We start from the raw sequence: 26,745 nt of genomic DNA, 5'->3' as shown, positions 1-26,745 counted from the left end.
AATTTTCACCCCTTGATTCCTGGACCTGTGAATCCTGTCTACAGGAGAAATAGCACCATATATTTGACACTTATTTAGAGCATATATAGCCTCCTAAAGAGCATGCCCCAGTCCTGCAAGGTGGTGCCATGTAGTTAATACTATAACCAAGTCTTTAAAAGGCCATTACATCATTCTACCAAACCAGTTGCTTCAGGATGATGGGAACATGGTGAGGCCAGTGAATTCGATGAACTTGGGCCCACTGCTCCAACTTCATGTGTAAAGTGAGTTCCTTAATCAGAAGCAATGTTATGTAGAATAACATGGCAGTGAATAAGGCATTCTGTAAGTCCACAGATGGTAGTTTTGGCAAAATCATTGTGTGCAAGGAAGGTAAATCCATACTTAGAGTAAGTTTCTATTCCAGTAAGAAAAAATGCTGCCCCTTCTGTGATAGAAGTGGTTGAATATAATCAACCAGACATCAATAACTGGCTGATCACCCTGGGGAATGATTCAGTGATGGTGTCTGCTGCTGGCAGATTGAGTACTCTGAGCAGTGGGTATAGTCAGGTCAACCTTAGTGAATTGAAGTCCATGTTGCTAATCCCATGAATAATTTATATCCCTACCACCATGGCCACTTTGTAAATGAGCCCGTTGGGCAATGACAGAAGTAACTGAGGAAGGTGACTGACTGTTATGCACAGAACAGGTCATCCTATCCACTTGATTATAAAAATCTTGCTCTGCTGAGGTCACTCTTTGGTTAGCATTCACATGGGACACAAATATCTTCAGGGTTTTTTTTTAACCCATTCATAGAGGTCCACACACACATCTTCTTCTCTTACCTCCTCATCACCAATTTTCCAATCATGTTCCTTCCAAGTCCCTAACCATCCATCTAAACCACTGGACACGGTCCATGAACCAACATACACTGAAACTTCTGGCCATTTCTCCTTCTAAGTAAAAATGGACAACAAGGTACAATGTGCAGTGCTCTATGTTCTGCCCACTGGGAGGATTTCCCTTCATCGCTGTCTTTCTGGGATATCCCATAAAGGGGTTATTAGTGGCGGAGCTGCCCACTTTCAAGTGGTGGCTTCATATCATGCACAACCATCTGTAAACCAGGCTCATTTCCTCTTCTTCATTCAACTTATCACAGAGAATGCCTATGAGGCAATAGGCGCAGGGTGGGAGAGAGGGGGTAATATACTAAGAGTGGGGCCATAGGCATTTGGGCCACTTCTTCATGTAGCTTACTTTGCCTTCTGGGCCTGCTCAAGCCCAACTTTGTATACAATTTCCATTTGGTGATTGAGTGCTGGTGTGCATGCCCAACTTTATGGCTTGGTGGGTCAGATAATACTCAGTTCATGAAGGACAGCTCTGGTCACATTGTAGCAAGATGACCAAAGATTAATTGTTCAGTCTCTACTAAGGCCCAGTAGCAAGCCAAAAGCTGTTTCTCAAAAGGATAGTAGTTATCTGCAGAGGATGGCAGAGCTTTGCTCCAAATTCCTATGAATATGTGTTGCAATTCACCTATAGCAGCCTGACAAAGGCTCCAAGAAGCATTTCTATCTGCCACTGACACTTCAAGCACCATTGAATCTTCTGGAACATATGGCCCAAGTGGCAGAGCAGCTTGCATGGCAGCCTGGACCAGTTGCAGAGACTTCACTTGTTCTGGGCCCCACTCAAAACTAGCAACTTTTTAGGTCACTCAGTAAATGAGCCAAATGAGAAATATGTTGCCTCAAAAGTTTAAAGAGGCCCATCAGGTGTTGTGCATTTTTTCTGGTTGTAGAAAAGGCCAGATGCAAGAACATAATCTTTACCACAGAAAGGATATCTTTATATGTCCCACATCACTGGAGCGATAGAAATTTCTACGAGGTAAAAGTTCATAGAAAAAGTTTCACTGAGGTAAAAGTTATCTTACTTTAAAAATTTTATTTCTCACCCTCTGATGTGTAAATGTATTACCAATAAGTCTAGAGTAGTTGCTATTGCTTGCTCACTAAGTCCAATCAACATAATGTCATCCATGCAATGAATCAGTGTGATGTCTTGTGGAAAGGGAAGTCAAACAAGGTTCCTGTGAACTAAATTATGAAATAAGGTAGAGAACGGATAGAGATAAGAAAAGTATTGCTAGCTTTGCCAGATTAAGCAAACTTCTTCCGGTGGTCTTTACTAACAGATATTGAGAAAAAAAGGCATTTGCCAAATCAATAGCTGCATAGCAGATACCAGAAGACATATTAATTTGTTAAAGCAATGAAACTACATCTGGTGCAGCAGCTTCAATTGGAGTCACTACCTGGTTAAGCTTTTGAAAATCCACTGTCATTCTCCAAGATTCAACTTTTAAAAAATTGACACGTAGTAATTATACATATTTATAGGGTACAACATGATGGATGTTTCCATAAATGTATAAATTGTATTTTGATCGAATCATGCTAATTACCATATCCATCACCTTAAGCATTTATTATTTCTCAAAAATATGAAATACTTCACAAATTTCCATGTCATCTTTGCTCAGGGGTCATGATAATCTTCTCTGTATTGTTCCAATTATAGTATATGTGTTGCTGAAGCAAGCAAAAAATCCATGTGTTTTCTGTATAGGCCAAATAGGTAAGTTGAATGGGGATATGGTGGGAATCGTCACCCTTGCATTTTTCAAGCCCTTGGTGGTGGCAATGATCTCTACAATCCCTCCAGGAATGTCGTATTGCTTTTGGTTTAATATTTTTCTAAGCAGAGGCAGTTCTAGTGACTTCCACTTGACCTTTTCTACCATAATAACCCTCAATCCACAAGCCAGGGAATCAATGTGGGGATTCTACCAGTTGCTGACTGTGTCTATTCCAATTATATATCCCAGAACTGGAGAAATAACCAGAGGATGGGTTCAGGAACCTACTGAGTCCACTATGAGGTAGATGTGAACTAAAACTCCATTAAATAACTGAACCCCATAAGCCCCTAATCTGACTGGTGGACCACAGTGCCATTTTGAGTCTCCTGGAATTCATGTCAGTTCAGAGCTTGTGTTCAGTAATTTCTGAAAAGTCTGATTATTTCATTTCCCCCAGTGTCCTCTTTACTATTGTAAGTAGTCATTAGTGCATTTAAAGCTAATCAGATCAGAGAAGCAATTTCGGAAACTTCAGAACCAATTCAGAAAACCCATCCTTAAGATTCTGTTCCTCTAGAACCATTCTTGGTAACAAAATCTATGTCAGTCAGTGTTCTTCAGAAAAATAGAACAAATAGGACAAATAGAATCTTATTTTTAAAGATAACTGTCTTATAAATAAGATTTATATTTTATCTTTATTATTATTTTATCTTTTTTATTTTGTCCTTATAAAACTTATAAGTGAGTTGTCTTTAAAAATTGGCTCATGCAATTGTGGGGGCTGGCAAGTCTGAAATCCACAGGGCAGGCCCTCAGACTAGAAACTCTGCAGGAGATGATGCTACAGTCTTGAGGCAGAATTCCTTCTCCTCCAGGAAACATCATGTTTGCTCTTAAGGCCTTCAAGTGATTGGATGAGGCCCAGCCACATTATTGAGGGTAATCTCCTTTACTTCAAGTCAACTGATTTGTACATGTTAACCACATCTATAAAATACCTTCACAGCAACATCTAGATTAGTATTTGATTTAATAACTGGGTAGTATAGCATAGCCAAGTTGACACTTAAAAAAATAACAATCACGGGCCAGATGCGGTGGCTCACGCCTGTAATCCCAACACTTTGGGAGGCCAAGGCGGGCAGATCGCCTGAGGTCGGGAGTTTGAGACCAGCCTGACAAACATGGAGAAACCCCATCTCTACTAAAAAATACAAAATTAGCCAGGCATGGTGGCACATGCCTGTAACCCCAGCTACTCTGGAGGCTGAGGCAGGAGAATCACTTGAACCCGGGAGGCGGAGGTTGCGGTGAGCCGAGATCGCACCATTGCACTGCAGCCTGGGCAACAAGAGTGAAACTCTGTCTCAAAAAAAAAAAAAATTAACAATCACAACCCTCTATATTCCATTTCCTTGCCTTATTTTTCTTCTAACTTATTTGCATATAACATATTCTATATTTTATTTAGGCATTTGGGGTTTTGTCTGTTTCCTCCCAACTTCAATGTAATCTCCAGAAGGAAAGGATTTTTGTCTACTTTGTTCAGTTTGCTCTGGTTTGAATGTGTCCCCTCCAAAATCCAGATGCTGAAACTTAATGGTCAATGTGATGGTATTAAGGGGTAGGGCCCTTGAGAGGTAATCAGGTAATGAGGGCTCCTCCCCTCAAGAATGAGATTAAGGCCCTTAGAAAAGATTCTTCATGCATCATTTGGCTCACTTGCCCTTCTGCCTTCCACCATGTGAGAACATCATGTTCCCTTAACAAGGAGGATGCAGCAACAAAGCTCCATCTTGGAAGCAGCGCTCACCAGAAAACTGAACATTTCCAGTGCCCTGATCTTAGAGTTACCAGACTCCAGAACTGTGAGAAGATAAATTTCTGTTATTTATAAATTATCCAGTCTCAAGTATTCTTTTATAGCAGTACAAACAGACTGAGACACTGTTGCATACATAGCCCCTAGAATAGTGGCTGGCACATATTTTAGAGTAAATAAATATCTGTGGAATAAATGAGTAAGTTTGTTGAAGTTATTCAGAAAGCAATTTGGCAACATCTGGTAATATTGAAGATGTGCATTTAAGGATATTCATTACAACATAGTTTACAGTACCAAAAAGTTGAAAACCAGCCAAATGTCCCTTGATAGTGGAATGGGTTTTTAAAAATTGTGTTATATTCATACAAAGTAATTCTCTTGTTCAGTTAAAGTGAGTTAGATAAAACTACATGTAGAAACATAGATAAATTTCAAGAACAATTTTTTTTTTTGAGATAGAGTCTCACTTTGTCGCCCAGGCTGGAGTGCAGTTGTTGGCCCACTGCAACCTCCACCTCCCAGGTTCAAGCGATTCTTGTGCCTCAGCCTCCCAACTAGCTGGGATAACAGGCATGTGTCCCCATAACCAGCTAATTTTTGTATTTTTTTTTTTTTTTTTTTGAGACGGAGTCTCGCTCTGTCGCCCAGGCTGGAGTGCAGTGGCGCAATCTCGGCTCACTGCAAGCTCCGCCTCCCGGGTTCACGCCATTCTCCTGCCTCAGCCTCTCTGAGTAGCTGGGACTACAGGCGCCCGCCACCACGCCCGGCTAATTTTTTGTATTTTTAGTAGAGACGGGGTTTCACCGTGGTCTCGATCTCCTGTCCTCGTGATCCGCCCGCCTCGGCCTCCCAAAGTGCTGGGATTACAAGCGTGAGCCACCGCGCCCGGCCCTTGTATTTTTAATAGAGACAGGATTTCACTGTGTTGACCAGGCTGGTCTCGAACTCCTGACCTCAAGTGATCAGCCCGCCTTGGCCTCTCAAAGTGCTGGGATTACAGGTGTGAGCCACCATGCCTGGCCCAAAACCAAAATATTAAATAGAAAAAAGTTGCAAAATGACATGTACACTATGATACTGTAAAATTTAACAGTATACAAGACAATACCATATAATGCTTATGGATGCATAGAAATGTAGGAGGGGATACTTGCCAATATCAGATTATCTGTAGGGAGGGAAAGAGATTGATGAGATGGGTCGGGGACTTTAATTTTACCCATAAATGTTATATTCTTTAAAAAATTAAAAAATACAAAACATTTAATATTCATTAAGTCTAGGTGGTAGAAGCATGAATGCTTGATTTTTGTAATGCATATGTGTGCTTGAGATATTAAAAACAAAAATCAAAATATAATAGAAAATATTTCAAATATCAACTACAAAAAACTCAGAATTAAAACGTGAATCATAAAAGATCTGTATGAAAAAATCTTGTATACACTTTTGAGGGATACAAAGTCTTTGATACATGCCCTATTATTGGAGAGGATGACTCATATTATATATATGTTAATTCTTCTCTTTATATTAGTCTATAACTTTAATTTGATACTAATCAAAACACCAGTAGGATTTTTGAAATGAGACAAACCGATTCTAAAGTCCATATAGCAAAAAGGGGCATTCAAGAAAATCCTGAAAATTCTATTAAAAACAGAGTAATGAGGAGGGATTGGCCTTATGAGATATTAAAATATACTATAAAGACACAGAAATTAAAAGAGTTGTGTGGTACTAATACGTAAATTAAATGCCCAAACCATACCTGACATCTGACCATTTCTGTCTATCATGCTGTACCTCCCTAGTCAAAGTCACTATTTTATCTCACCTAAATTACTACAGCATCCTTGTAAATGGTCTCCATACTTGCTCTCTGCCCACTCCTCCTCTTCACAGTCCATTCTCCACACGGTAACTAGAGTGATCTTTTAGAAATATAGACTGTGTCATTACCCTTCTTAAAAGCATGAATAAATTAATAGACACATCAATGAAACAAAACTGAGTTCAGAAATAGGTTCAAATATCTAAAAGAAACTGGTATATGATAAAGTTGGAATGCCGTATCAGTAGAGAAAAGACAAATAGTGTTGGGACAACTAGTTACCTGAAAAAAATATTGGATCCTGCACTTACTGTTTACCTTAAGATGAATTTTTTAAAACTTTTATTTTACGTTCAGGGGTGGAAGTGCTGGTTTGTTACATTGGTAAACTTGTGTCATGGGGGTTTGTTGTACAGATTATTTCATCACCCAAGTATTAATCCTAGTACCCATTAGTTATTTTTCCTGATCCTCTCCCTCCTCCCACCTTCCACCCTCTGAAAGGCCCCAGTGAGTGTTGTTCCCCTCTGTGTGTCCATGTGTTCTCATCATTTAGCTCCCACCTGTAAGCGAGAACACGCTGGCATATGATTTTCTGTTCCTGTGCTAGTTTTCTAAGAATAATGGCCTCCAGCTCCATGCATGTCCCTGCAAAGAACATGATCTCATTCTTTTTTATGGTTGCATAGTATTCCTTATACACTGTTGATGGGGATGTAAATTATTTCAGACATTGTGAAAGACAGTGTGGTGATTCCTCAAAGACCTAAAGACAGAAATACCATTGACCCAACAATCACATTACTGAGTATATACCCAAAGGAATGTAGATCATTCTATTATAAAGACACATACACATGTATGTTTACTGCAACACTATTCACAATAACAAAGATATGGAATCAACATAAATGCCGATCAATAATAGACTGAACAAAGAAAATGTGGTAAAATGAATTTTTAAAATGTTATATTAACAAATGTAACCATACAAAATGAACCAAATCTTAAGTGTGGAATGGAGCAGACAGTGACTGCATGGGAGCACAAAATGGACACCCAGGGTATCAGTCCTGTTTTGTTTATTGATCTGGGTGCTGGTTAATGGAAGTATACAATTAGTGAAAATTCATTAAATCGTACTTATGATATGTATAATAATGTGCAATTTTCTGTACATTGTTTCAACCAAAATTTATGAAATATGTAAAATAATGAAGCTACAATAGAAAAAGATTGATGAATTTGATTTCATAAAAGCCTGTTTTTCTACTTTTTGCAGATAGGATCTTGCTCTGTCACTCAGGCTGGAATGCAGTGGCATGATCATAGCTCACTGTAATCTCAAATTCTTGGGCTCAAGCAATCGTTTTGCCTCGGCCTCCCAAATAGCTAGGAGTACAGGTGTGTACCACCACTCCTAGCTAATTTGAAAAAAAAATTTAAGAGACAGGGTCTCACTATGTTGCCAAGGCTGGTCTCGAAATCCTGATCTCAAGTGATCCTCCTGCCTTGGCCTCCCAAAGCACTGGAATTACAGGCATGAACCACTGCACCCAGAACAAAATCTATGGTTTTTAATATTCCACACATATGAGTGAGATCACATGTTGTTTGCCTTTCTGTGTCTGGCTTATTTCACTTTGCATAATGTCCTCCATGTTCATCTGTGTTGACACAAATGACAGGATTTTCTTCTTTTTAAAGGCTGAATATTATTCCATTGTATGCACATACCACATTTTCTTTATCCATCCATCCATTGATGAACACTTAGGTTGATTCTATATCATGGCTACGGTGCTGCAATGCTCGTGGGAGTGCAGATATCTCTTTGACATACTGATTTCAGTCAGTGGGACTACTGAATCATATGGGGGTACAAAGCTTTAGTTAGACAGGAGAAATAAGTTTTTGAGATCTGTTGCACAACAGGGTGACTGTAGTTAATAATAATGTATTGTATATTTCAAAATAGCTAAGAGAATACATTTCAAATGTCTCAGCGCAAAAATTGAGATGATAGATATGTTAATTAGCTTGATTTAATCATTCCATATTATATACATATATCAAAATATCACATTGTACCCCAAAAATATATACAATTATGATTTATTAAAATAATATAGATAAATAATCATTTTTATCTGCATGGGAAAATACTATAAATCATAAAAGGCAAGTAAAAAACTGGGAAAATATTTATAACACATATAACAAAGAGCTAATTTCCTTTATATATAGTTAGTAAGGGAAATGAACAAAATAACAATAGAAAAATGGTCAAAACATTATTAGTTGACACTCATAATAAAGTACATACAAATAGCTTTCATATGGATGAAAGGTACACAATCTAATAAAATAAATACAATGACAAACTACTCTCAAGAGATATATTTTTTATTGCCTTTCAGATTTGCAAAGATTTTTAAATATAATAACACACTGTATTTTAAGAGTGTAGGGAAGCTGGTACTTTGTACATTGCTACAGAGAACAAAATCTTTATGGTGTTTTAGTTTAGTAGTACCTAAAAATATTGGTGTTTTAGTTTAATAGTACCTAAAAAACTTGTAAATGACATACCCTGGAAACTAACAATATCTAAAGACGAACTACAATGTGTTTACAAAATACATGTACAAGGATGTTTGTAGCATCATTGTTAATGGCAAAAGAATAATGCCCATTCATAAGAACCTGGTTAAATAAATTTTTGTAGGCTCATTCTATAGAATACTACACAGCCGTTTATAACCAGAAAGTACTGCGTGTACTTATACAAAAAGATTTCCATAAAAACAAGATATATGTTATTTTTTCCTTTTTATTTTTCAGCTTTAATGAGGTATAATACAAATAAAATTTGTATATATTCAAAGTGTATGGCATAATACTTTGATGTGTGTATACGTTGTGAAATATTACCAGAATCAAATCAATTAACATGTTAATCACCAAAGTTACCATTGTGTTTGTGGTATACAAGAGTATACACAGGATATACTCTCTTAGCGAATTTCAAGTAAACAATAAAGTACTATTAACTATAGTCACCATGCTGTACATTATATCCCAAGTGCTTATTTTAAAAGGTGCAAAACGGTGTGAATAGCATGGTGCTAACATTTGTATATTCCTAAGTCCCTGAGAGTGATACCATTAAAATACTCCGTTCAGGGAAAAAATTTTAAAATAAAATTTTTCTTTGCAGAAGAATAGCAGCTAACAAATATAGAATAGAAAGATGATAGATTTAGAAAATCATCATTTCTCCACCTCACAAGACTCAAATAATTTTTTTAAAAAGAGAAAGAAAATTATCATTTTGCAGTCCCAATGTAATAATGAATTTAGATAAGGATCATCAGTGGATGCTAAAATTATTGGGTGAAAACTGTTAAAGAAAAGGATATGCATAAAGTCTCAAAGTATCATCCCATTGATAATTTACTGATTACAAAGGAAAAAATGTTTTGTCAGTGGAGAAATTTTAACCAAGTTATCAAACTCAGTTCCACTATTATTAGGACACTCTGGCATTATTACGTGCCTCCTGATGTGATGCAACATGAAGTACACAACAGTATCTATGAAACATTCTTGCCCAAAATGTTCGATCTAATTTTTTTTTTTCCTGAGTAGTTTATCGTGTAATAGAATATCACAATTTGTTTATCTGTTTTTCCTGTTAATGGGCATTTGGGTTGTTTCTAGTGTTTGACTGCTATGAATAAAGGTTCTGTGTCTTTTCTGGACATATCTTACTCTTTAGTACGGTGGCATAATTCAGATACCATAGTTGTTTCCCCTTCTGTCTTCATTCTGTTCCTGTTTTGCCTGCAGATCGAGCATTGATGGGTGAGGATTTATTGAGGCCTTAAGTTTTAATAAGTGGTACCAGCTGTCCCTATTATGTTGTTCTTTATCTTATTCTAAACTACATTCATTGTCAGAGAGGGTAACATAGTGCAACTCACCTAGAGACGTGGGTGACTTGTATGCCTTGCTTCTGAGGCCCCCTTTCCTCTACTACAAGTTCTTTAATTGGTTCTGAATGTTCCTTAGGTAGATCCTAATACTGGCTGTGAATTTCAAAGACTCAAAGAGTGATAGGCATTATTGTAAACCAGATTAAGAAGTGTGAGAGCATGAAAAGCCATTCATCGTCTGATTTTTGCTGGATCTACAGCAACTGATGCATACCACTTGGTTTAAGTGACCAGCCCTATTTCACTATGGAAGTTAAAGTTTCACGACTGCTCTTTATGCTTATTGGATTTAGGGGAATTTTCATTGTTATATAAATGTTGAACTAGTTTCAACAGTGTTCTTTCATATTTACTCTGCAAATACAAAAAAAAAAAAAAAAGCCTGTAGACTGTGGTCATTTCAAAATCTTTTTATATTCAGATACTGAGCCTTCATAAAGGTTGACTACCTCAGATTTGTTGCACTCATTGTGGACTTCATGTGGATCACAACTTCTGGATAAGAAAGTTATAGCTATTAAGTGTCGATGTGAACCTTGAAACCAGCTCTACTAGATTCTTATCAGAAATCCTGCAGAAAGTCAGCCATCTGGGTTCTGATCTGCTATAAAAGATGAATATTTAAGTTCCTTAATTAACCTGTCCTGTTCCCTGCCCTTAAGGAATACTCTCTGTAGTAGGCTGTGGCTATATTAGACTTTCTGGACCACACAGCTCAAAAGAACTGATATGTTCAGATCATCTGTGTAGGGCTGTGATTTGTAATTTAAACTTTTAGTTGTATTCTGAGGTAACCACAAAATAAATTCAGCCAAACTGGGGTCCACCAAGTGGGAGAAGGGGTGAGGGAGAGAATAATCTTGTTTCTTTTAGTAATTTTTTATTTGGAAAGTGCTTTTCTTTGTTCTACATTAAGGCCTTTTTTACTTTGACTTGAAATAAGTTATTTGACAGAGCATATAGCCTGGTTAAGTAAGTAACCTGAGGTATGCATTCGAATTGTGAAATGTCTCATGAATATGCCAATCCTGAGGGTGGAACCAAATATGTAAAGGGCAGTGGATGCTGGAGGCTCTACTTCAGGTGTTGCTAATACCTTCTCTAATCAGGTCTAAATTGTATGGTAACCTGCAGTGAGAAGAATATGCTTTCTGCTCAGGCTAACGGATTCACTGATCTGTCCTTATAAATGCAGAGCAACATGAGCAAAACCTCAGCTAAAACCCATTTAAGTTTCATGGATTGTGTATGTATCTTTGATAAGAATTTCTTATACACTTGTGCCCAAATTTTCAAGGCATTGGATGTTTCATAGATGCCGTGATTTTCCCAGCTAGCTCTGTTTTCAACCTTTTGGTGTGTCTTTATGTTCATCTGGAGAGTCAGGGCAAAAGATGATGTAGCACTTCTGTTTTTAATAATTACAGCTTAAACTACCTAGTAGTTTTTGGTCCTTTAAAAGGGACTTGAGGAAGCTACCCCAGATTACAGAGAAGTTTCCACCTAATGAGATAGTCTGGCAGTTTCCCAGTTTTGTATCTTTGGTTCAATAGAAATATCTCAAAGTGGTATGTGACCACTTGATGCGGTCTGGGTTTCTCTATAATAAATTCCTTTGCCAAATACATGAGTTGCAGACTTGCTACTGGCAAGAGTGAAGCAAGTGGGTAAGTAAAACTATTTTGATGTAGGAGCGTTTTCCTATAGAAGTCAGTCTTGATGAAAGTGTCAGTGCAGGAATCGGACTCTAGAAGGGTTACAGTATCTCCTGACAGGAATTGCCAACCACGTCTGAGCAATAATATTGTCATTATTTGAGGTGGCAGGCAGGATGCCTACCTTCTGATGCATTTCGGTGAGTAGCTGAGCCAGCCAAGGGGAGGTTGAATGATTAAATCAGAAATGGGATTCTTGGTAAGCTAAAGACTTTATTTGGGAACCAAAAACCTTAACAAATACTCTCTTCATTGAGCCGAATATTTTCCCTGAAAAGTATGCATTTTTCCAGCAAAATTTTGTTGGGGGTTATGTTATTGAAGAATAAACAGAGATGAGTGAGTGGAGGTGTTATGTAATGGCATACTGTACTCGAAATCTGAAGACCTGCAGCAGATTTAAATTCCAACTCTTGTTATAACTGTTTAAAAGATTGTGAAAATATCAAAATGTATGTGAATCAAGTTTTAATATACTGTATGATGGGTGGATGAGGCTGTCCATTGTACCATTTCTTTGACTTCTCAGGCATAGTTTGGCAGTGCAAGAACTCTAACATTAACAAATTCAATAAAAAGTAAATATATGGAAAAAAGTGTGAGAGCCCTGAAACATAGGGAATATGGCTGTTTGTATGATTGAAGCAGCAGGAAAAAAGCCAATAAAATTAATTACCACAAATCCAAAGGAAAAACTCAGAACCTCAGAACAACAACAAAAAAATAATGCTCTAAAAAAAGACTGTGGCAGTAATGCCTTGGCCTTCAGAATCTGGTTGGCACAGCAACCGATTAAGGACCTTGGCAGCAGGCAGAGCAACTGCAGTGTGTTTTAAATGAACAGAGAACCACAGTCCAGGAGACCATTTTAGCTTTAGAAATATCAGGAAACAAACCAAGGTATTATCAGGAAGTGAAGGTAGAAAAGGCCTAAGATCTTAGAGATCAAACTCTCCCTAAATGAAAGGAAAAAAGAGAGATTTACCCCCCAAAGATGTCCCCAGGCCCAAAAGCAGGATGGATGGATAGATGGATGGATGGATAGATAGATAGATAGATAGATAGATAGATAGATAGATAGATAGATAGATAGATAGATAAAATATAGATATATAGATATATTTAAGGTATACAACATGATGTTTTGATGTCAGACTAGGAAAGGGTGGGACATATTTTCTGTTACTAAGTCTAGAAAGGTAACTCAGACTTAGATTTAATGAAAAAGAAAAGGAAAAATATGAGCAAACTGGAATGACCTCTCATTACCACACCCCTTCCCACAAGGGAAACCAGATTCAAAAAACTATTGAGGTGCCCTCTGAAAACTGTAGACAAAGTGTCAATAATAGGAGCAGATTACAATTCTTCTTTTAATGACTGATTATGAAACATTTAGAAAGAATCAAAAGAGAGGAAGACCACAGTGAGCAGGTATTATTTAATGAGCTTCAAGTGATTTGGAAAGCAGGCTAGCCTGGGCCAGAAGGGAAGGTACTCATGACATTTAGAGAGTTAAGGCTCTCAGAGAATGGGAGAGAAAAATGAAACTCACTAAGGCAGGATTTCAATATATGTGAGTCTGGTCTGTGTTAAATAATGGAATGATGCAAAGATACTTCCTAGAAAAAATTCTCCTACTTAGGAATATGTAAGTGGATAAGGAAGTTTTACTTGAATAGCAGATACTTTCTGTAGTCCTAGAACTTTCTTTCTTCATAGTTTTCACTATGGGAGGAATCCCATAAGATAAATCCTGAGGGAGTATGTTAAGAAAACACATGTTAAGACAACAAAACAAGAGAAAGGAAAATGAAGAACAAAAGACACTATGATCCAGCAAATAATATTAGCCCTACATAGATAGAGAAGACACAGGACCTTAAGAAATAAATGGATGAGGGTCGGACTTGGTGGCTCATGCCTGTAACCCCAGCACTTTGGGAGACCTAAAGCAGGAGGATCATTTGAGCCCAGAAGTTTGAGACCAGCCTGGGCAACATGATGAGACCCTGTCTCTACAAAAAAAAAAAAGAAAAAAGAAAGAAAGAAAAGAAAAGAAAAATTAGCCAGGCATGGTGGCACTCACCTATGGTCCCAGCTACTCAGGAGACTGAGGTGGGAGAATCACTTCAGCCTGGGAAGTCAAGGCTGCAATGAGCCAAGAGCATGCCACTGTACAGAGAGAGAGAGAGAGAAAGAGAGAGAGAGAGAGAGGCAGGAAGGCAGGAAGGCAGGAAGGCAGGAAGGAAGGAGAAAACAGAAAGAAATGAAATGTTGTTCTACATACTTGCCAGTGGGGGGAAAATGAAGAAAATGGAATGAGAGGCATGTGCCACTGCTGCTAGGGAAAAAAAAAAAGCCAAAAGAATGTTGTACTACAGGTTTAAAAAGACCTAAAGAATTTAAACTCGAAGAGAAGGCAAGGCTTGGGGAAAGAGGACATGGATGAGGACATATTGGTGCTCACTGGATGGCACAGCCTTTGGAAGCATCAGCAACAGCTTCAGTTCAGGGATTTGTAGGCCTAAGGAACCTACAGCAGACAGCAACAACAGCAGTCACAGTGGCATAAAACAAATCCCTCGGGATCTTACTAGGGCCACAGATACACAGAGATGAGCTGAAGATTGAGACTGTGAAGATTGCTAAGCCATGAATTTCACTTAGAGAACTACCTGTTATAAATGTGGGGGTGCCTTCTCACAAGAGGGGGTAGATTAGATTGTTAGGAATGCAAGAGTTAAAGAGATATGAAAGTACAGATATTTTAAATATATAGAGGGATAATAAAGGAAAAGAGGGGCCCTTAGGAAGGACTGAAGGACTGAAGGGGCCACCACAACAAATATCTAAATTCCACAATAAGATAGGAAGACAGCCTGTTCGTCCCAGATATCTGAGTCCAAAACTTGTGATCTTAAAATCCATTTTTAAAATTTTTAAAAACAATTTAGTTTCCACATACAACACTGATTAAAATCCATTTGGAGAAATCTCCCATGCATAAGAGAATTATTACCATCTGCTTTCCATCCCCCTATGGGGATATCCACCTATATGTACAACTCCCTCTCTCTGAGTGGTTGTAAAGCACAAAGTAAGAATGAAAGAAAAGGATCACAGCTTCCTCACCCCCATTCCCTTCCCTCAAGAAAGACCTAGTCAAATGATTGGCTCAAATCCCTTGAGCCATGTTTACTAATGTGTTAGAGAGAGTCACTATGGGTTAAAAGGTCACATACGGCAGATGGATTTCTCTTTCATGCTTTCCGGTCATTCAGAGAAATTGAAACACTAAGCTAAAGCCTCCTTGGTATCCAGCCATCTTACTTTCTTTCACTTGATTGTTCAGGTACTTTCACTGTATTGCTCAAGTACTTACTGGTTCTTACCAATTCAGGGATAAGCTATGATAAGATTGGAAACTGGTGAGAAAAGGTGAAGCCCTTTTTGGATCCTGAGCCTAAGTTATGTGCTGAAACCTAGCTTTACCAGAGAACCCTGTGCCAGAGTACTGGGCACTAATTCCACTAAACACAAAGTGGTATTTTAATTCCTATCTGTCCTTGTCCCTTGTATGTATGGCTTCTTAACAAACTTTACATGAAAAAGGTAATGAGGTTAAGTAAAAATGTGATTATTCCTGAGTCCCTACCCAAAATACCAAATTATTACCATTTAAAATCATACCTAATAGGCCAGGCGCAGTGTCTCATGCCTGTAATCCCAGCACTTTAAGATGCCAAGGCAGGAGTTGAGGAGTCGAGGGGTTCGAAACCAGCCTGGCCAACATAGTGAAACCCTGTCTTTACTAACAATACAAAAATTAGCCAGGTGGGTGGCCTGTGCCTGTAGTCCCAGCTACTTGGGAGGCTGAGGCAGGAGAATTGCTTGAACCCAGGAGGTAGAGGTTGTGGTGAGCCGAGATCACACCACTACCCTGCAGCCTGGGCAACAGAGCGAATCTACATCTCAAAAAAAAAAAAAAAAAAAAAGGAAGAAGAAGAAGAAGAAAATCATACCTAATATGCAGGTCTTGTGGGATTAGACTTAATAGGGCTGGCCATATCCATTAGGATACAAGTAACAGACTAGAAGTGAAATGAAGTGTGGTTGGTCCCTGGAAACATCACCATGAAAAAAAAATGTTTTAGTCTGCAGTTAAAACTTGCCATACAATCCTTCTCAATTCTAGCTCATTCCTTTGATGACCATTTAGTATCTCTCTCTCTCTGAAAACCCCCACATGAATGGAATCCCAGTGGAAAGGAATTTAGCCTCTTATTACAAGGCTGATCAATCAATGAGGGATGGAGGGACAAAGTTGATTTCTTAATAACTGAAAATAATGCCTTTTTTGCCATTGTTGCTACCATTTCTTATGGCCTCTTGGTGGAGAAATGATGGGTGGTTTCTTTATATACACTTTTCTGCACTAGCCATATTTTCTATAATGCATATTTATCTCTTTGACAATTAGAGAAAAGTAAAAATGAAGAAGAAAATATCTCCTAAATTTCAGGGACTGAGTTAAGAGACAAACAGAGACAGAGGTAGATAAGCAGACAGAAAGACAGAGATTGAGTCTTCTCATTCTTCATAATTTTAGTCTTGTCTTAGAAATCAAAGTTATGGCATTCAGAGGACAATGGCCAATATTGAAATTCTATTATAAGGAACGATGTCAATCATAACAAATGATAAATTATGTAATGTACATTTTATATATTGTATACATAGTTTGGCTTTTCTAGAATTTCAATAAATGAAATTATACAGTATGTACTGTTTTATGTCTGACTTCCTTTACTCAGAATAAAGTTTTTGAGATTCATTCACACTGTTGTGTATATCAGTATTCACGCCTTTTTTTCTTTTTTTTTTTTTTTTTTGAGATGGAGTCTCGCTCTGTTGCCCAGACTGGAGCAAGATCTTGGTTCACTGCAACCTCTGCTTCCCAGGTTCAAGAAATTCTCCTGCCTCAGCTTCCTGAATAGCTGGGATTATAGGCACCTGCCACCACACCCAGCTAATTTTTGTATTTTTAGTAGAGGCAGGGTTTTACCATGTTGGCCAGACTGGTCTCAAACTCCTGACTTGAAGTGATCCACCTGCCTCAGCCTCCCAAAGTGCTGGGATTACAGGTGTGAACCACCATGCCCAGCCTCTTCCTGCCTTTAAAAAATAGTTTTAACAGAGTATTATTTACACACCATGAAATAAACTGTGGTATATACACTCAATGGAATACCATACGACAATAAGAAGGAATGAATTGGAAGGAAAGAGGATTTGCTTCACCCTTCTAAAAGTCCAGCTCCTTCCAGTTCACTCTATTATATTGCTGCATATTTCATTTCTGTATGTGTATGGTGTGAGGTAGAGGTCATAGTTCATTTTTCCCATACAATTGTCCACTTGTTTTCACACAATTTATTGAAAAGACTATCCGTTTTCCATTGATTTGCCTTTGCACTTTTCTCAAAAATCAATTGAGAAAATATTTGCAAACCACATATCCGATAGAAGCCTCATATCCAGAACATATAAATAACTTTCTAAACTCAATAGTAAAAAATAAAGAATCCAATCTTTTTAATGGGCAAAAGACTCAAATAGATATTTATTTCATCAAAGAAGATCTAAAGTTGGCAAACACATGAAAAGATGTTCAATATCACTCACGATTAGGAAAATTCAAATTAAAACCACAAAAAGATGTATAAATGCTAAAAAGCACACATGAAGATGCTCAACATCATTAATCATCAGGGAAATGAAAATAAAGGCAATCATATACCTATTGGAATGGCTAAAACAAAAAATATTGACAATGCCAAATGCTGGTGAGGCTGCAGAGAAATATGTCCCTCCTACCTTGATGATAGAAATGTAAGATGGTACAGCCATGCTAGAAAATAATCTGGCAGTTTCGTAAAATGTTAGAGAGATCACTTCCAGACAGAGATGTGGAATGTTCCATGGATCCTTTCCCCAGAGAAACAACCATAACTGGTGAAAATTATTTTTAGAACAACCATGTTAAAGTCTCCAGAAATTATCCCAAGGGCTAGACATAAGGAGACATTTATTCAAGAAAATTTAAATCTTAGTAAAACACAGCGAGGGTCTCAAGCTCAATGATAGAAGCTCCACTCTGGGCAGATGCACTCAAGAAGATGAAATTTCTCTCCAGGAAAGGCAGGCAATCAACATTTCTTATTCTCCTCAGCTCCATGTTACAGAGCTCAATTCCAATCAAAGGTGAGGGGATTGGGGCTCCCTTCCCCCAGCCAGCTTTAACTCATAAGATGAAAGCACTAACCCAGGCATGACAGACCAAAAACACTAATCATGCTCACCCCAGCTAGCTCATAGGATACTCTCCACATTAGAAGAAGCAAGACACACTCTACTTGTGAAGCAAATATGTCACTCTGAGAGAAGCAGGCCACTGATCCCAACCTCAGCTCTAGTTTTGCCTGGGGAGATAGGTGAGCTGTAAAAACAAAAAGCTCTAAAGTTCTCACCAAAGCAACTAACTTTATTGGGAACACAGTGTGGGAAAGTTCAAACCAAAGCGTGCTCACAAAACAATAGAAATTTTGGTGGTAAGTAATTAAGAAGAAGCCAGTAGCCCCACAAGAACAACCTAAACTATAGGCCAGTTTACCAGGTAGAACCAGGGAAAAAAGACAGCTAAGAAAAGCCATCCAGGCATCAGAAAAACGCAGAGTCTGGCAACAAAAACTACTTCTGCAAAGGGGCCTGAATTTAATTGGATCATACTGAGGAGCAATTTATGCCACAGGGCATTGTAAAAAAAAAAAAAAAAAAAAAAAAAAGTATAGCAACTAGGATTGAAAGCAGAGCAAGATGGTGGAATAGAAGTCTCCAATGATTGTCCCCCACCCCACCAAGGACACCAATTTAACAATTATCTACATTTAAAAAGCACCTTTATAATAACCAAAAATCAGGCGGTTACTCACAGTACCTAGTTTGAACTTTGTATTACTGAAACAGCCACTAAAGAGGTAGTAAAAACAGTCTTAAATAGCTGATGCTACCCCTCCCACATCCTCCAGCAGCAGTGGCATGGTGCACGGAGTATTTCTGTACGCTGGGGAGAGGGAGAGCCAGTAATTGTGAGGCATTGAACTCAGTGCTGCCCTCTTATAGTAGAAAGGAAAACCAGACCAAACTCAGCTGATGCCAGCCTATGGAGAGAGAATTTAAACCAGCTCAGGCTATAGGGGAATTGCTGATCCTAGCAGTCAGAACTTGAGTTCCCGCAAGTATCACTACTGCGGGCGAAAGTGCTCTGGGGCTGTAAATAAACGTGAAAGGCAGTCTAGGCCACAAGGACTGCAACTTTTAGGTGAGTCCTAGTGCTGTAGTGGACCCAGAGCCAGTAGACTGGGGCTGGGGGTCGGGGGTACGTGACCTACTGAGACACAAGCTAGGATTACTAAGGAAGTACTGGCATCACCTCTCCCCTAAAACCAGGCTGCACAGTTCACAGCTTGAAAAGAGACCACTTCCTTCCAGTTGAAGAGAGGAGAGGAAAGAGTGGAAAGGACATTGTCTTGTTGGGAAAAAGCTGAGTGTTGGGAGGGAAACTGAGGCAGGGCTTGCCTAATGGCCTCTGGAATGTGTCTAGACTTGCTGGCTCCTTGCTTCTAGCCCTCATAGGCTACTATTCCCATTATCTCAAGTAGCAGAACATGTTCCTTATAAATGCTAAACCATCACAGCTGTAAATCATGTGCTTAATGCAACGTGCTCTTTTGACTTCCGCACTCTCACCACCTGTTTCTTTGTTGGATCACCAATAAATACCCTGGGATCCCAGGGTTCGGGGACTTTGCAGCATCAACGATAGCAATGGCCCTCTGGTATCCCACCTTTCTCTCTCAAACTGTCTTTTTCTCAATCCTTTGACTCCGCCGGACTTTGTCACCCTCTTTCTCTCAATCCTTTGACTCCACCAGACTTTGTCACCCCCACGATCTGGTGTTGGTTCTGATCACCCCAACATTGTCTTACATCTTGGATATCAGTTCAGCCACAGCAGGATAGGGCACCAGTCAGAAACATGAGGCCCTCTTTCCAGGCCCTTGCTCTCAGATTTATAGACATACCCTTGGCCAGAAGGAAGCCCACTGCCTGGCAGCATTCATCACCTGCTAACCAAAGAGCTCTTGGGCACTAATAACCATCAGCAATACTCAGGTACTATGTTGAGGGCTTTGGCCAAGACACTGAGACTTTCTGGTTTCAGGTGAGACTCAGCACATTCCCAGCTGTGGTGGCTATGGGGCAAGGTTTCTTCTACTTAAGCAGAATGAGAAGTAAAAGGGACTTTGTCTTGCACCTTAGGTACCAGCACAGCCACCGGGAGAAAGAGCACCAAGCGGGTTCTTAGGGTCCCCAATTCCAGCACCTGGCTCTTGGACGGCATTTTGAAATCTGCCCCGGGCCAGAGGGAAGCACACTGCCCTGGAGGGTGAGTCCCAGGCCAGGCATCATTCACCACAAGCTGACTAGAGAGCCTTGGGCCTTAAGGGAACATCGGTTGTAGACTGGCAGTCCTCCTCATGAGCCTATGATGGCAGAGGATATCGGATGAGACTCCTCTGCCTTTGGAAAGGGGAGAGAAGACTGGGAAAGACCCTGTCTCATAATCTAAGTGCAAGCTCAGGTACAGTTTTTAAATCTAGTCTTTGGCTCCTGGATGGCACCTCTGGACCCACCCAGAGCCTGGGAAAAATTACCATCCTGAAATAAAGGACATAACACTAGCTGGCTTTGCCACCTGCTGATTGTAGAGCCCCGGGACCTTAAATAAACATAGGAAGTAGCCAGGGAGTGGTTAAGGTGGGCCTTGGGTGAAACCCAGTGCTGTGCTGGCTTCAAGTCTGACCCAGCACAGTCATAGTGGTGGTGACCACGGGAGTGCTAGTGTCATAACACCCCTAGCTTCAGGTGGCTCAGCACACAAACGGAGACTCTATTTATTGGGGAGAAAGTAAGAGAACAAGAGGGTCTGCCTGGTAATCCAGGGGATTCTCCCAGATCTTGTTCGAGACCATCAAAGGTGGTACCTTCACGAGGCTGCAGGAAACACAGTGTTACTGGGTTTGGGGTGCCCCCTAAAGCAGATAGAGCTTAGATCACAACATCCGAGTCATTTCAAATATCTGGAAAGCCTTTCCAAGAAGGATGGGTACAAACAAACACAGACTGTAAAAACTACAATAAATGCCTAAATCTTCAATACCTGGACAGAGATGAACATCTACACATATTAAGACCATCAAGAAAAACATGACCCAACTGAATAAACTGAGCAACGTACCAGTGACCAATCCTGGAGAAACATATATGACTTTTCAGACAGAATTCAAAGTAAGTAACTGTGTTGGCTGGGCACAGTGGCTCATGCCTGTAATCCCAGTACTTTGGGAAGCTGAGGTGGGCGGGTTGGCTGAGCTCAGAAGTTCACAACCAGCCTGGGCAACACGGTGAAACCCTGTCTCTACTAAAATACAAAAAAAATTAGCCGGGCGTGGCAGCGTGCCCTTGTAGTCCCAGCTACTCTGGAGGCTGAGGCAGGGGAATTGCTTGAACTTGGGAGGCAGAGGTTGCAGTGAGCTGAGGGTGTGCCACTGCACTCCAGCCTAGGCAACAGAGCGAGACTCCATCTCCAAAAACTAATAATAACTGTGTTGAGGAAACTAAAAAATCAACATAACACAGAAAAGAAATTCAGAGGTCTACTAGATAAATTTAACAAAGAGATATAAATAACTAAAAAGAATCAAAGATAAATTCTATACTTGAAAAAGGCAATATTGGCGGGGGTAGGGTCCAAGATGGCCAATTAGAAGCAGCTGCAATCCATGACTCACAGAGAGCAATGAAAACGGCAAGTGCTGAGGTATCCAGGTTCTCACATTAGGACTGACTAGGCACTGGGCACCACCCAAGGAGATTGAGATAAAGCAGAGTGGGGTGACAGCCCACTCAGGAGCGGAATGGAACCAAGGGAGTCCCCACTCCCAACCAAGGGAGGTGATGAGTGATTGCAAGACCCTGCCCAGGAAACCACACTTTTCCTACAGATGTTTGCAACCCGCAGATCAAGAGATCCCCTCATGGGCCCATGTCACCAGGTCTTGGGTCCAAAACACAAAGCTGTGTGGAATGTCTGGAGAGGCCACTTGCTTGCTGGCTTGGGCACACTGGAAACCTAGGAGTTTTGCATACTCCAGCCCCAGGAATTCCAGCAGGGCAGGATATCCTGTGCATTCCCCTAGGAAGGGGGCGGAATCCAGTGAGCCAAGCGGTGTCATTCTGTGGGCCCCACTCCCACAGCACCTCACAAGTTAAGACTCACTGGATTGGAATTCCAGCTGCCCAGTGGCAGCAGGCTGGAGATGGCCTGAGATGGACTGTGTTCCCAGGAGGAGGGGCAGCCACCATATATGCTGTTCCAGTCTGCCTCTCTAGCCCTGCTGTCACTGGGGACCAGGAGGAATTCCCCACAACACATCACAGCTGTTGTGCCTGATCGTGGCCAGTCTGCTCTTTAAGTGGGACCCCATCAGCCCTTCTCACTGGGTGGGGCCTCTCCACGGGAATTTCAGCAACTCCAGCCAAGGTTTATACAGAAGAATTTCAATATCACCCTGGAACGGAGTCCTCAGGGGGAGGGTCAGCCACTGTCTTTGTGGTTCAGTCGACTTAGTCATTCCAGGCTGCTGTTTCTAGAGAGCCAGGCAGTCAGTGCACCACTCCTGCTCTGCCAAAGGGCAGCCAGACTGCTTCTTTAAATGGGTGCCTGATCCTGTTCCTCCTGACTGGGTGAGACATCCCAACAGAAGTCTCCAGACACTTCCTATAGGAACATTCTGGCTGGTATCAGGTCGGTACCTGCCTGGGACAGAGCTCGCAGAGGAAGGAGCAGGCTGCCATCTTTGCTGTTTTGCAGCGTTTACTGGTGATACCTCCAAGTGTGAGAGGGACAGAGGCAACTAGGGTCTGGAGTGGACACCCAGCAAACCACAGCAGCCCTACAGAAGAGTGGCTTGACTGTTGAAACAAACAGACAAGTGGATGAAAAGAAAGCAACAACAACAACAATAACAAAAAGACCCCACAAAAACCACATTCAAAGGTCAGCAACCTCAAAGATCAAAGGTAGATAAGCCCACAAAGATGAGAAAGAATCCACACAAAAAGGACAGCATAATTTTGATACCAACACTTGGCAGAGATAAAAAAAAAAAAAGAAAACTTCAGGCCAATATCCCTGATGAACATTGATGCAAAAATCCCCAATAAAATACTGGCAAACTAAATCCAGCAGCACATCAAAAAACTTACCCACCATGATCAAGTTGCCTTCATACTGGGAAGTGGTTCAACATATGCAGATCAATAAACATAATTGATTACAGAAACGGAACTAAAGACAAAATACACATGATTATCTCGAGAGATACAGAAAAGGCCTTTGATAAAATTTAACATCCCTTTATGTTAAAAACTCTCAATAAACTAGATATTGAAGGAACAAGCCTCAAATTAATAAGAGCCATATATGGCAAACCCCCAGCCAATATCATACTGAATCGGGAAAAGCTGGAAGCATTCCACTTAAAAACAAGCACAAGACAAGGATGCCCTCTTTTGCCACTCCTATTCAACACTGAGTTGGAAGTTCTGGTCAGGCAATCAGGCAAGAGAAAGAAATAAAGCGTATTCCAATAGTTAGAGAGGAAGTCAAATTATCTCTGTTTGCAGATGACATGATCCTATATCTAGAAAACCCTATCATCTCAGCCCAAAAGCTTCTTAAGCTGATAAGCAACTTCAGCAAAGTCTCAGGATACAAAATCGATGTGCAGGCCGGGCGCAGTAGCTCATACCTGTAATTCCAACACTTTGGGAGGCCAAGGCAGGCAGATCATCTGAGGTCAGGAGTTCGAGATCAGCCTGCCCAACATGGTGAAACCTTGTCTCTACTAAAAATGCAAAAACTAGCCAGGCATGGTGGCCTGCGCCTGTAATCCCAGCTACTCAGGAGGCTCAGGCAGGAGACTCGCTTGAGCCCGGGAGGCAGAGGTTGGAGTGAGCTGAGATCATACCACTGCACTCCAGCCTGGGCGACAGAGCGAGCCTCCATCTCAAAAAAAAAAAAAAAAGTACAAAAATTGCTAGCATTCCTATACACCAACAACAGGCAAATAGCCAAATTTTGAATGAATCCCATTTGCAATTGCTACAAAGAGAATAAAATACCTAGGAATACAGTTAACAAGGGAAGTAAAGGACCTCTTCGAGGAGAACTACAAACCACTGCTCAGAGAAATCAGAAAGGACACAAACAAATGGAAAAATATTCTATGCTCATGGATGGGAAAAATCAATATCATAGGCTGAGTGCAGTGGTTTACGCTTGTAATCCCAGCACTTTGGGAGGCCGAGGCGGGTGGATCACCTGAGGTCAGGAGTTCGAGATCAGCCTGGCCAACATGGTGAAACCCCATCTCTACTAAAAATACAAAAAATTAGCCAAGCATGCTGGCAGGTGCCTGTAATCCCAGCTACTTGGGAGGCTGAGGCAGGAGAATCGCTTGAACCCAGGAGGTGATGTTGCAGTGAGCCGAGATTGTGCTATTGCACTCTGACCTGCACTCAAACCTGGGCAGCAAGAGTGACACTCCATCACACACACAAAAAAAGAATCAATATCATAAAAATGGCTATACTGCCCAGAGTAATTTGTAGATTTCAATGCTATTCCCATTAAACTACCATTGACATTCTTCACAGAACTAGAAGAAACTATTTTGAAATTCATATGGGATCAAGAAGGAACCCATATAGCCAAGACAATCCTAAGCAAAAAAAAACAAAGCTGGAGGCATCACGCTACCTGACTTCAGACTAAACTATAAGGCCACAGTAACTAAAACAGCATGTTACTGATACAAAAACAGACACATAGACCAACGGAACAGAATAGATAACTTAGAAATAAGACCACACACCTACAACCATATGATCTTCAACAAACCTGACAAAAACAAGCAATGAGGAAAGGATTTCCTATTTAATAAATGGTGCTGGGAGAACTGGCTAGCCATGTGCAGAAAATTGAAACTGGACCCCTTCCTTATACCTTATACAAAAATTAACTCAAGATGGATTAAAGACTTAAATGTAAAACCCAAAACTATGAAAACCCTAGAAGAAAATTTACACAATACCATTCAGGACAGGGGAATAGGCAAAGATTTCATGACAAAGACACCAAAAAGCAATCTCAACAAAAGCAAAAATTGACCAGTGGAATGTAACTAAACTTAAGAACTTCTGAACTGCAAAAGAAACTATCATCAGAGTGAACAGACAACCTACAGAATGGGAGAAAACTTTTGCAATCTATCTATCTGCAAAAAGGTCTAATATCCAGAGCCTACAAGGAACTTAAATAAATTTAGAAGAAAACAAACAAACAACCCCATTAAAAAGTGGGCAAAGCAGGGGGACGGGCACGGTGACTCATGCCTGTAATCCCAGAACTTTGGGAGGCCAAGGCAGGCGGATCACCTGAGGTCAGGGGTTCAAGACCAGCCTGGCCAACATGGTGAAACCCCGTCTCTACTAAAAATACAAAAAATTAGCTGGGAGTGGTCGTGGGCACCTGTAATCCCAGCTACTCGAGAGTCTGAGGCAGGAGAATTGTTTGAACCCGGGAGGTGGAGGTTGCAGTGAGCCAAGATCATGCCATTGCACTCCAGCCTGGGTGACAAAAGCAAAACTCCATCTCAAAAAAAAAAAAAGAAAGTGGGCAAAGGACATGAACAGACACTTCTCAAAAGAAGACATTCATGTGGCAAACATATGTAAAAAAGCTCAGCATCACTGAACATTAGAGAAATGCAAACTGAAACCACAATGAGATACCATGTGATTCCAGTCAGAATGACGATTATTAAAAAGTCAAGAAACAACAAATGCTGGCAAAGTTGTGGAGAAAAAGGAGTGCATTTACACTGTTGGTGAGAGTGTAAGTTAGTTCAACCATTGTGGAAGACAGTGTGGCAATTCCTCAAAGAACTGGAGGCAGAAATATAATACCATTTGACCCAGCATTCCCATTACTGGGTATGTACGCTAAGGAATACAAATCATTATATTATAAAGATACATGCATTGTAGCACTATTCACAATAGCAAAGACACAGAACCAACCCAGTCAATGGTAGGCTGCATAAAGAAAATGCAGTACATATACACCATGGAATACTATGCAGCCATAAAAAGGAATGAGATCATATCCTTTGCAGTGACATGGATGGAACTGGAAGCCATTATCCTTAGCAAACTAATGCAGGAACAGAAAACCAAACACTGCATGTTCTCATTTATAACTGGGAGTTGAATGATGAGAACATATGGGCACATGATGGGGAACAACACACACTGGAGCCGGTCGGGGGAGGAGGGGCAGAGAGAGCATCAGGAAGAATAGCTAATGGATGCTGGACTTCATACCTGGGTTATGAGTTGATTTGTGTGCAGCAAACCACCATGGCACACATTTACCTATGTAACCAACCTGCACATCCTGCACATGTACCCCGGAGCATAAAATAAAAGAATAAAGAAGAATAAAAAAGAAAAATGCCATTTGCATACTGAAGAAT

At 40.3% G+C, this 26,745-nt stretch overlaps 1 non-coding gene across 1 annotated transcript; it reads right to left on the bottom strand.

The window, feature by feature from the left end:
- Positions 1-2,500: 2,500 nt before the first annotated feature.
- LOC116812299 (U6 spliceosomal RNA) lies at positions 2,501-2,605 on the bottom strand. Its single transcript, XR_004370612.1, has one exon. It is a non-coding gene; the product is annotated as a U6 spliceosomal RNA (small nuclear RNA).
- Positions 2,606-26,745: the final 24,140 nt, after the last annotated feature.

Source organism: Hylobates moloch, unplaced genomic scaffold (assembly GCF_009828535.3).
Source record: "Hylobates moloch isolate HMO894 unplaced genomic scaffold, HMol_V3 SCAFFOLD_7, whole genome shotgun sequence".
In the NCBI taxonomy this organism is placed as follows: domain Eukaryota; kingdom Metazoa; phylum Chordata; class Mammalia; order Primates; family Hylobatidae; genus Hylobates; species Hylobates moloch.
This window is presented reverse-complemented; position numbering and strand designations above follow the sequence as displayed.